Source organism: Urocitellus parryii, chromosome 10, assembly GCF_045843805.1.
Source record: "Urocitellus parryii isolate mUroPar1 chromosome 10, mUroPar1.hap1, whole genome shotgun sequence".
Lineage (NCBI taxonomy): Eukaryota > Metazoa > Chordata > Mammalia > Rodentia > Sciuridae > Urocitellus > Urocitellus parryii.
Window position 1 is genome coordinate 128,592,878 of NC_135540.1, and position 14,333 is coordinate 128,607,210.

The 14,333-nt window shown below is 39.1% G+C and overlaps 1 protein-coding gene across 1 annotated transcript in view; it reads right to left on the minus strand.

The window, feature by feature from the left end:
- Nucleotides 1-14,333, minus strand: part of LOC113193278 (cytosolic beta-glucosidase) — a 107,970-nt gene that overhangs the window by 68,805 nt on the left and 24,832 nt on the right. The window lies entirely within an intron of this gene.

Genomic DNA, 14,333 nt, shown 5'->3' on the forward strand with positions numbered 1-14,333 from the left:
TCCAAAACATCATCTCCGCATGAACATTCCTCCCGGCCATGACTGACACACCTTGTCCTTGCACACCACATAGTCTTGGGACCTTATGTCTGGCCCTTCATACTTGAATCTATTATGGTCTGGAAATGGACTTTCTCCCAAAGGCTCATGTGTTAAAGACAGAGTCCCCAGTGCAGCGGTGTTCAGAGATGGAGCCTTTGGGAAGTGATTGGACCCTAAGGGCTCTCACTTCACCAATGGACTAATGAGTTCAGAGCTGAACAGACTATTTGAGAAGTGGTGGAAACTGCAGTAAGTGGGACCTGGTGGAAGGGTGTAAATCTTTGGGAGCATGTCCTTGGGGACTGTGTCTTGTCCCCAGTCCCTTCTTTTCTCTCTCTCTCTCTCCCTCTCCTCCTCCCATTTCTTCCTCTCTCTTTCTGCTTCCTGAATGCCTTGAAGTGAACTCCTATGCTCCTCTACACACTCCATGTCCAAAGCAACAGGCTAAAGTGAACATGGACTGAAATTTCGGAAACCAAACTAAATTTTTCCTCCTTTATGTTGATTTTCTCAGGTATTTTGTCACAGTAACAAAGAAACCTAATAAACACCCTGTCCTCCTCTTATCTGACAGTGGAGCCTATAATGGTCCAGTCTCTTATCTGTGGGAAGTCACTCATTTTCACTGTTGATATGATATTGGTATCTGAAATTCATCATTTGTACTTCCATTAATCCCATGTATGTTTTGTATCAAGCACTATGCCTAGTACAAGAGATGCCAGGGTGAACTACATTGTGCCTGCGGTTCCTGGGGATCTTACATAGAGGCAATTGCAAAACAACCAGTGTCATGGCCCTTCCCTTTACAGAAAACAGGGAAGGGCATTCACTTAATTGTGAGGTAGAGTCCAAAACTGACCTAAAATATAGTCTATTCATTTATTTTAAAATAATATATGCATTATTTTAATCATGCTTTTATGTCTAAGGAAATATAAAGTAACCTATGTATTTTCCCAACATATACATAGGAAGCCAAAGTACAGCAAATTCCTGGGACTGAAAAACTCAGGTTAGGGGTTGTCCTCGGGGGGAAAAAATGGGGCATGAGGAACCAGGAAGAGCATAAGCGGTATTCGGTGGTACCTTCCGTGTTTCATTCCTGAGACAAGGTGGAAGGCACACGAGACTGTTTACTGATTCTCCACAATCCTTTTTATAAGCCTAGACTATCCCACCCTAATGTGATATAAGTGAAGAGTTTACGGCTGGAGTGAACAAAAGCCATCATCAGGTCCTCAAGGAGCATCTCGGTACTCATATTTTATGCACAGTCCCAACAGGATCAGATATTGTCACCAGCCCCAGAAAAGGACTACATACAAGGTAAGAAGTTATGGGAGTGAGCCAAGGATGGTGGCACAGGCAATAATCTCAGCTACCTGGGAGGCTGAGGCAGGAAGCGCTCAAGTTCAAGGCTCGACTGGGAAACCCAGAGAGACTCTGTCTCAAAATAAAGTGAAAAGGATGGGGATATAGTTCAGTAGAAGAGTACCTCTGGGTTCAATCCATAGAGGAGGAGAAGGAGGAGGTAGAAGAGGAGGAGGGGAAGGGGAGGGGGAGGATACAAAAATAGTAGTAGCAGTAGTAGTAGTAGTAGTGGTGGTGGAGGTGGTGGTGGTGGAGGTGGTGGTAATAGTAGTAGTAGTAGTGGCGGTGGTGGTGGTGGTGGTGGTGGTGGTAACAGTAGTAGTAGTGGTGGTGGTGGTGGTGGTGGTGGTGGTAATAGTAGTAGCAGTAGTAGTGGTGGTGGTGGTGGTGGTGGTGGTAATAGTAGTAGCAGTAGTAGTGGTGGTGGTGGTGGTGGTGGTGGTAATAGTAGTAGCAGTAGTAGTGGTGGTGGTAGTGGTGGTGGTGGTGGTAATAGTAGTAGTGGTGGTGGTGTTGGTGGTGGTGGTGGTGGTAACAGTAGTAGTAGTGGTGGTGGTGGTGGTGGTGGTGGTGGTGGTAATAGTAGTAGCAGTAGTAGTGGTGGTGGTGGTGGTGGTGGTGGTGGTGGTAGTAGTAGCAGTAGTAGTAGTGGTGGTGGTGGTGGTGGTGGTAATAGTAGTAGTAGCAGCAGCATCTGTGGGTGAGAACCATGAGGAGACAGGAGAAGCTGCTAAAAGGGGGAGCTCTAATAAAAGCAAAATGAGCACTGATCTCAAGGAAGGATACTAAGATCTACACAAAGAACTCTGGACTAGTTAAAACGTATTGCACTTTCCAGAACGAGACAGATACAAACATGAAAATATAATTTTTTCAAGTATGGTGCTCACAGTTTTGAATAATTGATTTAATAAATGAGGGCACTTAATCTCAGAGAATTTAAGCAGTGGTATGCTAGTAAATATTCAACTACTGGCTATATGTTAAAAAAAAACGCATAGACATGTAGATGTATTTACTGTCAATCTTACTAAAGGATAGACACAGTTTATAAATAATGAAATATGCAATGTTCCTTGCTGTTAAGTTCCATGTAGTCAATTGATTTTCATAGAATGGTCTTTTAATTTTTACATCTGTGGTCACTGTGCAGTTGCAAACTAATAAACATGTAGTTTATACATGACAGTTGGTTGATATTTTTGCTTAAAATACAACCATTGGTATTTGAAATTCATCTAAAAGGAAAATCACGAAGATGTACCAGAACTTGACTTGTTCACCAGTGGTGTGAGCCACTTCTTTACTAAATCATATAACAATTTTCAAATACTGAAAGAATATTTCCTCAGTTTTTGTGCTTCTCACAATGCAACCGCCACACAAGTTTAATCTGCACTTTTGTTTTAGTCAATTTTTTTTGCCACTGTGACCAAAAGACCTGACCAGAACAATTTTAGAGAAGGAAAAGTTTATTTAGTGCTCAGGGTTTCAGAGGTCTCAGTCTATAGACGGCTGACTCCATTCCTCTAGCTCCAATTTGAGACAGAATATCAAAGCAGAAGAGTATGGCAGTGGAAAGCAGCTCAGGACATGGCCATCAGAAAGCAGAGAGAGTTCTACTCACCCGGGACAAAATATAAACCTTAAGGGCACACCCCTAGTGACCTGCTTCTTCCAGCCGCATGCTACCTGCCTACAGTTACCTACCAGTGGTTACAAAGCTCATCATCTAATCATTTCACCCTGAACCTTCCTGCATTGTCTCATGAATGAGATTTTGGGGGACATTTCACATCTAAACCATCACAAATGTTGACGCTTTCTCAGGTCCTGACCACAAAATAATAAATCAAACACTGACTTTTCAGCATTTGCCGATATCTGTGGTATAATTGGCAGCCATGGCCAAGTTCCAACAACCAATGTGATAGAACCAAAGGCAGAGTTGCAGAAAGATGAGAAGTAGCTTTTGGTTTTGGTTATTTGGAATGAACCCAAGGAGGGAAAGGGTGTGCTACCACTGAGCTACATCCCCAGCACTTTTGTATTTTAAGATAGTGTCTCACTAAGTTGCCTAGGCTGGTCTTGAATTTGAGATCCTCCTGCCTCAGCCTACTGAGTAGCTGGAATTGCAGGTATGTACCACTACACCTGGATTAACTTAGTTTTTAATTTAAATTTTTTTATTTATGCATCTATATTGTTTAATTTTTTAAATTACTGTGTTTAAGAATCAGCTCATTAAAGTGCAGGAAACTTAACAGTAGCCTCTCAGGAGCCACCATAAGCTGCTTCACCATATTGCTCATACGTAACTCGCCTAAGAGCACACTGTTGGGTAGTAATAGTGCCAAGATTTGTATCCAGATCTTACAAGTTCAAGTCCTTCCACGTGATGATCATGCTGCTCTTTGTAATAAAACTCAAGCAATGAAGAAAGAGCCAACTGATGCCATACTCCTCAGAAGTGCAAAACATAGTCTATCTATGTTAGAAAGAGTCCCTCAACTTGATGAAAGCCAGTTTTGAATATTTTAAGAAATAAATATTACTTAGCAGGAAAACGTACTTATGTGGACTAACTTGTTCTCCACAGACGCTTATTAAACAAAACATGTCTAAACATTATTACAATGAGAAACTGAGCTTTGAATTGAAAATAAACCACTATAATTGATATTTTGATAAGCATAGATCCCTTCCAGCACTCAGAGTACTTCAACATAAATATTGCTGAATGAATAATATTAATAACTCATTTGTTTTTTTAGGAATTTTCTCTAATTCCAATTATCCCCACACCCTAAAGTACGATAGTTGTTTATGATGCACAAGACTGCCATTTCCTGGTTAATCCTGTCCTCTGAGCCATCCTCAAAACAAGTATTAATCCTGGATGAAATAAAGAAATACATTTTTAGGGCATCATTAATCTGACAGGAAGTTTGGTAATCCAGAAAACAAAATGAAAGTGTGGTTTAGCAGCATGAGCAGGTAGAGGTGCGGGCTTTTGTCCTGAGAATGGGGGATAAGGGTTCTTACCTGCATAGGAATGAATGGTACATCAACACTAGCATAAAGCCTGGGAAAGGAGAAAGAGACGTAGATTGTTGTCAAGAGTCTTAGGTTGTATGTGAAGTGGTACGATGTCACTTGACAATGATAGGTTAAAAGATGTATGCTATAAATTTCTGAAGGAAACACTGGGATAACAAAACAAGGAATTCATCTAATAAGCCAGCAAAGAGTATGTAATGGAACCATAAAACATAATCTGAGAAAGTCAGAAAAGAGAATAAAAGACAGATGAGCCAAGTAAAAAACAAATAGCAAGATGTTAAGATTTAAACCTGACCACGTCAATAATATCATTGAATGGAAACAAGTCTAAACAACCCAAGTGAAAGGCAGCAATTATCAGATTGAATACAAATGCAAGGCTCAATTATATATTACCTACAAGACATTTAAGTAGAAAGACACAGGAAGATTAAAGTGACAAGATGGAAAAAAAATAAACCTATCAGTAGCTTGGAAAACTAGACTAGCCACATAAATATCAATGTAGATTTTAGGACAAAATATCTCCAGGAATAAATTCTTTTCATAACTTCAAGAGGGTAAATTAACCAAAAGGACAGAGAATTTCAAAATACATGAAGCAAAAAACTGATACAACTGCAAGAAATCGACGTATCAATAATTATATTTTGAAATTTCAATTAAAAAACCAAAAAGACTTCAGGGAAAAAAATGGACAAAATATGTTAACAGTTCCTTCACAGAAGGAAAAACAAACATTCAGTACACATTTTTAAAAATGTAAGAGATCATTAAAAATCTGGGAAATGCAAATGAAAACCGCAATGAGATACAATTCTACACCCACACAGTTGGCACAAATTTAAAAGTTGTGCAATATGAAGCACTGGAGAGATTGCTGCTCAGCAGGAATGCATAGACAGTGCTGGTGGGGAGCAACGTGGAAACGTCTAGTAAAACTCAGAAGCACATCGTGTACCCAAACCCAAAATTCATGTGCCACCACATGCTCTGTTTTTACAAATGTGGACCCGGAGCCATACATAGACTTGACTGCGACAGCAAAAAAACCAAAGTGAAATAAACAAGAGAGAGAAAAACCACTGGAAGCAACCCAGACTTCTCTTATCCAGACCCTAAATAAACTACAGAATATTCATACAAGGAGAGCCTCCACAGGAGTAAGAAAGAATGAACTACATCTACACAGATCAACCTGCACAAATTTCCCAACTATGATATTGAAAAGGGGGAAAGCAAGTTGTAGAATATGTACATGATGCAGTTCTGTCCTTACAGTGTCCAAAACAAGTAACACTAAATTATGAATTGTTTGGTAGTACCATCTCAAGTGGCAAAGCCACAAAGAACAGCAAGGTGATTGATAAATATAAAGTTCGTTGGCAGGGATACCTCTGGGCACCGGGAGACAATGTTGGAGAGGATTCTGAACATGTAATAAGAATGTGGTTATCATGTGTATACTTGCTGAGAGCCATTGCCAAGTAGGAATGACGCATCGAATTTTCTTGTCAGCCCATGTTGCTTAGAGGAAGGACTCTCCATTGTGGAAATGGGCTTGTCTTAGACTCAGGTCATTTGCAGTGACATTGCATGTATGCTTGAGTAAGGTGACCTTGCTTAAGGACCAGGGCGGATCCGGGTTTAGGGCGGATCAGGTTTTAGGGAGTATCCCCCCCCTTAGGTTTAGGGCGGTTCCAGGTTTAAGGTGTACCCTGCCGGGAATAAGGCGTATCCTGCTGATTAGAGCCTGGTGGAGTACGTGAATTTTGCCCAGAACTTGAATTTTCCCCAGAACATGAATTTTCCCCCAGAACGTGTTTGTAGAGGGCCGGTGTGAGTTCGGGAATAAAGAATTGCTGTTTGAATCTACAAGGCTGTGAGTGGCTCGTGATTTTGTTCCCAGCCAGACTGCGGCATATACTACTCACAAAAATGAAAATATTATTTCATCTATCATGTGTCCAACAGAACAAATTTGTAGCACATTTAATTGTTCACAGTAAAGGCCGTTTGTTCAGCATTAGCTCTCTGCAATCCTACCCCAATAGCTCAATTCAACTAGGCCATATTCCCTCAGAATAGGCCTTAGAAGATGTATGATTATCGTTCCAAATAATCGTACAAGAAATCTAAGACATATAATGATTGAAAAGCTTTCCAAGAGCTGATGACAATGGCCATCAAAACAGGGATATGCCAGTCCTACCCATACCAACACCAATGGATTAAGCTTCTTGAAGTCTGTTACAATTTAGGCAAATCTTAAAAAATATATAATCTTGCTTCATGAATTAGTGTTTCAGTCCAGGAAACTCAGTGTGTCACTCCAAATTTCCTTTGAAGTTCTCGAAGCCTAAATATTTATTTAACTATTTAGACAACACTAGGATAAGAGTTGTACCCTATAGTAACAAAAACAGCATTGTAGTGGCACCAACACAGACATGAGGACCCATGGTACAGAATAGAAGGCACAGAGACAAACCCACATAAATACATAATCTCATACTAGACAAAGGCACCATAAACATACATTGGAGAAAAGACAGTCTCTTCAACAAATGGTACTGGGAGAACTGGAAATTCATATGTAATAAAATTAAATTAAACTCCTCTCTCACACCCTGCACAGAAATCAAATCAAAGTGGATCAAGGACCTAGGCATTTTACTGGAGACCTTGCACCTACTAGAAGAAAAAGAAGGCCCAAATCTCCATCATGTTGGCTTAGTAATCTACTCGCTCAACAAGACTCCTTAAAGCACAAGAAGTAAAATCAAGAATCAATAAATGGGACAGTATCAAACTAAAATGCTTCTTCACAGCAAAAGAAACAATCAAGAACATGAACAGAGAGCCTATAGAATGGGATATGAGAAAATGTTCAACATCTCTAGCAATTAGAGAAACACAGGTTAAAACTACATTGAGATTCCATCTCACTCCAGTCATGGCAATCATCAAGAATACAAGTAACAATAAATGTTGGTGATGATGAAGGGGAAAAGGTACCCTCATGCATTGCTTATGGATCTGCAAATTGATACTACCACTCTGGAAACCAGTACGGGGATTCCTCAGAAAACTTGGAATAGAACCACAGTTTGACCCAGTTATCCCATTCCTTGGTATATACCCAAAGGATTTAAAATCAGCATACTATAGTGACTCAGCCACTTCAGTATTTATAGCAGCTCCATTCAAAATAGTTAAACTGTGGAACCAACCTAGGTGCCCTTCAAAATACAAATGGATAAAAAAAATTTGGTGTATATATAGACAATGGAATATTACTCAGTCACAGAGAAGAATGAAATTATGGCATTTGCTGGTAAATGGATGGAACTGGAGACTATCATGCTAAGTGAAATAAGCCAATCCCACAAAACCCAAGGTTGAATGTTCTCTCTGGTATGTAGATGTTATCACACAATAAGGAGGGAGAGGGAAGAATAGAAGTTAGACAAAGGTGAATGAAGGGCAGAAAGGGGGATGGGAATAGGAAAGACAATAGAAAGAACTAGACATAACTTTCCTATGTTCATATATGAATACATGAGTGATGTAACTCCACAGTAAGTACAACCACAAGTTAGGAAGTTATACTCATGTATGTATAATATGTCAATATATATTCTACTGTCATGTGTAGCTAAAAAGAACAAATAAAAAGGAAAAAAAGATCATGTAAAAACACAATGAGAAATCAACAAATAAGCATTTGAGAATTAACATCATCACTGGGAGTTGGGTAGTTTTGACGAAAAGAAAGCATTTTAAGGCAGGTGTTAAAATAAGAGTTTTCACAAAAGACCCAATAAGAAGAAAAACAAATTCCTAATTCAGTGCAGTGCTGATGGTAACAGGAAAGAGGGCACTTGGGGCCCAAACACTGTTTAACAATATTGCAATTTTTTTGACCAGAAATGATAAGATCATATATTTCATTTTAGTAATTTAGAAAAAGATAAAATTTTTCTAGAATATTCATCCTATTAGGTTATAGAAGGGATTCCCACAGAAATGTAAAACATTAATATTTTATCATATATCTATGACTTCCAAGCTTGCAAAGTATTATGGAAGTTGCAGAGGCTCTGGATTGGCTCATGGATGAGTTTATATCCTGTCTCTGTCCCTTATTATTCATTTGAATTCTTTGTATATAAAGTGGGAATTTAATATCTAGTACTTCATAGAGGTCTAACAAAAATCAAAAGGGCCAAAGCAAAATTGCGTATGGCAGATAGTAGGTGCTGAGCATTAGTTCTTTTCTCTCCCTCTAGACTCAATGTGTTGAGCACTATGTTTTGATGAGTGGGTCTATGGGCTCCCAGCCTCCTGGTTTATAAGACATCATTACCAATGACATCATGTCACTTTCTCTATTGCTATGACACTGTCCTTTGAGATCTATATGCACAAAGGAAATCAGGTACAGTAAAAAATAAAAAGTAAGGAGTAGATTATGTGTATGTTTACATTGCATATTCTTCCTTCAAATTCCCAAAATGAAATTAGCAAGTGACCTCTTTTCAGGGGCATTTTGAACTCCCCACCATAACCACACCTTCCTATCAACACCTACTGAACAATAACACACAGAGCTAGAACTGTTTATAAGTATATCTTTGCCCTTCTTTGCTTTGAGCTCCATTGAGGAAAGGCCCATATTTTATTGATTTCATTTGTCTCTCCAGTAGCAAGAATGGTCTATGAAAATGCTGTGTGCAGAGTAAAATAGAAATATTGATGCTTATTGTTTTATTGTTTCAGAGATAGGGAGAAATTATCCCATGCTTATGAGTTACTGCCAATTTTTTATTTGAAAAATAGAATGTGGCCAGATTCAGTAGTGCACACCCATAATTTTGGTGGCTCAGGAGGCTGAGGCAGGAGTACCCCAAATTCAAGGCCAGCCTCAGCAGCTTAGTGAGGCCCTAAAACAATTTATTGAGACCCTGTCTCAAAATTGAAAGATAAAAAGGAGTGGGGATGTAGCTTAATAGTAAAGTCCTTCTGAGTTCAGTTCCTAGTATTAAAAAAAAAAAAAAAGATAGAAAGAAAGAAAGCTGGAATGTGGCTAAATATTCAAGTAATTACTAGGAACAGTTATAAATCTGGTGTGCTTTCAGAAAGAAAAGATTTGTTTATTTTCACAACTAACATTTATTAAGTATATTAAATGTAACTATTCTATGTGAAATTTGGAGATTGTGGTGAACAAGGATTTCTTGTTCTAGAAGCAGCATTTTGTGGCCTAAACTAATCCAGAAAGGACTGAAGTCTCTAAAGGCACAGGTAGTCACCATACCACACAGAACACATTTCATTACCATGTCACAGGAGGATAGAAGGTTCTAGAAAGGGATGCCTCCAAGTGTGTGTGTGTGGGGGGGGGGGGGAATAGAACTTGATAAAGTATCTGGTGCATCTGAACATATTGAAGAGCCATTTACATTTCTGGCAGACAGTGTGGGAACAAGTTCGTGAGGGGATCACAAGAAAGGAAGCCAACAACAACAGCGGAGAGAATTATTAACTCTCAGACAAACTTAAACTATATTTAAAAATAAAGGTAATTATGGGACATAAGTGGCTCAGTAGTATACAATGAGTACACTAAAATTGTGTAAATATTAAGTGAAGTTAAACAAAATACACCAAATGAGGAAAACAGACGAGAAATTTTGCTTTGTATCATGCAATAAGCAGGCAAACAAACGAATTTTTAAAAACTTACATAAAATAAGTTAATATATTTTCAACTACAAAATTAAATAATAGCTATAAGTATATGACATTTAGAAACAGAAGTAAATATTAGAAAAAAATAGTGAAAAGGCTAAAAAATGTTGTTCTTGGAGAACATAAATAAGTACAGCGGGATGACATAAAAGACCTTTCTTTCTTGTCAGTAGAAACTATTGCAGTTCTTAAGCTACATACATATATTACAAAGATAAAACTAAAAACTACATAGGAAAAATAAAGATACGCCAAGAGAGGGAAAATATAGACCTAGGTGTCAGGCTAATGGACACTAATGGGCAGTGCAGTGTGGAATGACTAGGAGGCATGGGGAAGTGCCCTGTGGTGGTCCCAGCAACTGAGACGCCCCTGAAATTTAGTGGCAGGGCCAATAATGAGGCCTGCCAAACGCAGACAACCAACACCAACAGGAGAACAGCCTTCACTGGGTGGGAAAGAGAGGTAGAGGGAAATCTAAAGAGGGAGAAAGGGTGGACGAGAGAGCAAAAAACACAAAGGGACACAGTAGCATATGAAATACGTAAGAAAGGGGGCCATAATGGAAATTATAAAAATTAAATTATAAATTAACATTTTAGTTGGAACACAGGTAAAGAGGAAAAACATCATGCAAATGCTAACAAAAACCAAAACAATTGACAATATTCATATTAGTTAAAATGACTACAAAGGCAGAGCATTCAATGGGGCACCTAGTCAGGTTTTCATATGAGCAGATTTACAGTCCACGAAAACTATACAGCAATCATGAACTTCTATGGACCTAACAATAGAAGGTTGAAATATACGAGAAGAAACTGCCGTAAATGCACAGATACGTTGAAAACGCCACCATCACGACCAGAGGCTTTCTCAGAAATTGACAGAGAAAAAAATTTGGTTTACATAGTTTGTGAGCTTGTCCTCTATGGTACGAACCTACGTGTGTGTGTCCATACATAGACACGTATGTTTACACACAGGAAAGAGCAAGAGAAACAGAAATTGGAATGTAATTGTAAAAAAAAAAAATTATTTTGTAACTTGAAGAATTTACAAATATTGCGATCCATCCAGGCTGCATTCTACAACAACTAAACTCCAAAGGAAAAAGGGAGGGAGGGAAGGAAGGAAGGAAAATGGAAGTGAAGGAAATAAGGATGGAGGAAAGCATAATAATAGCAAAATTCCAGCCTACACATCACCCTTGCCAATCTGTCAACTTGGAATTTTTTTTTGTTTTAATTCTAAATAAATTTTAAACAGGAAATACAAGCAGAAGGATTTTTAAGGAATGTGTGTTATTAATATTGTCTTAGGGAAAACCAAAACCTTGAAGACCAACGTTTTTAATGCAGCCAAGTGCTTTAAGATGGAGCTTCCCTAAATTGGAGTTTACTAGGCAGATCTTTAGAAATTTCCACTTTGGAAGATAGATGAGCCTGGCTATGCATCACGTGGTCGGACTGCTGCTTTCACAGACCCTCTGCAACTATAATCAACCTAACATCTCAAGAACCCTCACGAGATCCCAAACAAATGATATTCCCCAGGATCTCCCTGCTAAGAAATGAAGTCCCCAAGGCTTCCCAAGACCGGTATCGCCAGCGCTTGAAATGTGAATCACATTCGCAGGCTGGAAGACTCAAGTTCAGGCCTTGGTGCTTTTATCTCCCTAGGAACTTGATGGATGGAAGGAGGTGGAGTTCAGTGTTGTAGTGACAAGTTTATTTCTTCAAGGTGCAGGTGACCATCTGTGAAATAAGACAATTCTACACCGTTACTTCATGAGAGATAACATCCCAAACCCTTCAAATATTTTGAAAGCAGTGATTTGATAACTGAGATCGCCCCCTTCTCTTCCTTCCTTCTGTAGACAGAGCTATAACCAAAGTTTATTGACAGCTTTGTCTTTTTCAAAAAAAAAAAAAAAAAAAGCTATCACTAAAATTGATCAAAATGAAATAAATATTTATTGAGCTCAGAGATTATCTAAATAACAGGAACCTGTCAGATTCAAAGAAGTATAGACCAACTGGCTTAATAGCTTTATTCATTCTTCTGTTTTTCTTTCTTTCTTTTCTTCTCTTTGTGATAGTTTTCCACTTAACAGTACTGAAGTGGGACTATAAATAAGATTTGGAAACTGAATTGAGATAAACAAAAAGAACACTCGGGTGAAGGGTGCTAAGGAACTCAATATTTAGTCTTAGAGACATAGAGTAACTAACACGACACACATACAACAGGACAAAACAAAGTCAACATCAGCACCAAAATAAAAATAGTGTTTCGGGTGCCAGACCCAGTTGTAAACACTCAAAGGCATCACCCCAAAACAGGAGTCACAACTCCTGACTTTCTTACCCACATCAAAGGCATAAATGTGTGAGGAGTGGAAGTTAATGCTGGTCTTCAGGAAGCAGTCCCTTGAAGAGAACTGTCAGTGTGCTCTTCGTCCCATGCCTCAAACAAGCTGGGAGGATGATCACCCTCCTCTCAACTTAATCTAGAAGAGGACACTTGCTATGGACCACATGTGCTCCTCCAAATCCATACGTTGAAGTCCTACCTACCCAGACCTTAGAGTCTGACTCTATTTGGAGAAAGAGTTTAAGGAGGCAGTTAGTTAAAAATGAGGCTGTTAGAGAGGGGCCCTAAGTGAATAAGACAACTGTCCTTTTAAAACAAGGAAGAGAAACCAGAGACACAAGCACATGTGAGGACAGTGGGAAGGTGACCATCTGCAAACCATGGAGCCAAGTGTTGGGAGAAAGCAAACCTGCCCACACCCTCATATTGGACTGGCAGCTTTTAGAACTGGGAGAAGGACAGTTTCCTCTGCAGAATGCTTCCAGTCCGTGGAATCTTGCTAAGTCAGTCCTTACAGACTCACAGCTTTCAGAAGAGCTAGTCAGAGGCCCTGATACGTCCTTTCTTCAGTTAAAGTGACATAATGGATTGGAGTCTTAACTTCTAGAAAGTGAATCTAGAATCCAAAGAAGAAGAGGAAGAAAGAAGCCAAGAAAAAGAACAGAAGAGGAAGCAATGGGGAAACTCTGGCCAGGTTTAGTGAGCCCCAACAGGCCCAGGGGTGAATGAGGAAACGCGTGCTCTGAGTTTCTCATGGGAAAAGGTGGGCACAGGGGAGGACATAAGCATGGTGATGTCTTAGCACCTTTTCAAAGATGCCTGAAAGGACAAATATATTTTGCATTTGTTTCCTGGCACAGCTGTAACAAATTACAAACTTAGTGGCTTAAGACAACAGAAATTCATTTTCTAATGATTCTAGAGCCTAGAAGTGTGAAATCTGGGTGTTTGCAGGATGAGTCTCCTCTGGATCACTGAATTGAGAATTCGTTTCTTGTTTGTCATTGGCTTCTTGAGACATCACTGAAGTTCTGCCTCTGTCTTCCCCTGTGCCTCCCCTCTGTGTGTCTCAGAGCCTTCTTTTCTTTTATAAGGACACTCATATTGGATTTGGGTAAATCCAGGCTCATTTCCTTTCAATATCATTATCTTGATAATACCTGCATGAGAACCGAGGATTGGGATTCAGACATATCTTTTGGGATAAGTGTTCAATTTGAATGGAAGTTGGGGTAAGTGTCTGGATTTCTCCAGGACAGTGAGAGTGATATGCTGGAGGCCAGACCATCTCCCTAACAATGGTCCACAAAAATGCCCACAGGGGAAAAAAGTCATCTCTAAATACTTGTGAAAATCAAAGAAAGTGAACCCACTTTAAGAATTTTCTCTTTTTTTTTTTTTTTTTTTTTTTACCTCGCCTCCAACCAGAATGAAACCATGGTCGACAAGACAAAAATAAAGGAACAGGGAAAGAAAGAAGAGATGACCTCATCCCCTTCTTAAATATAGCTAAGAAAAACTTAACCCTAAATCCAATTTGAACTTTTAACTCTTTCATGGTTAGATCATTTATTCTAAATACCAAAGTTATTCTGTTTTGCAACTTGAAGTGGCCATATGTATCAACCAGGGTCCCAGCAGGAAACAGATGGCACTAAACTGGATAATTGACGAGAGTTTAATAAAAAAGCCTATTTACAATGGCATGAGCGGGGTTTGGGGAG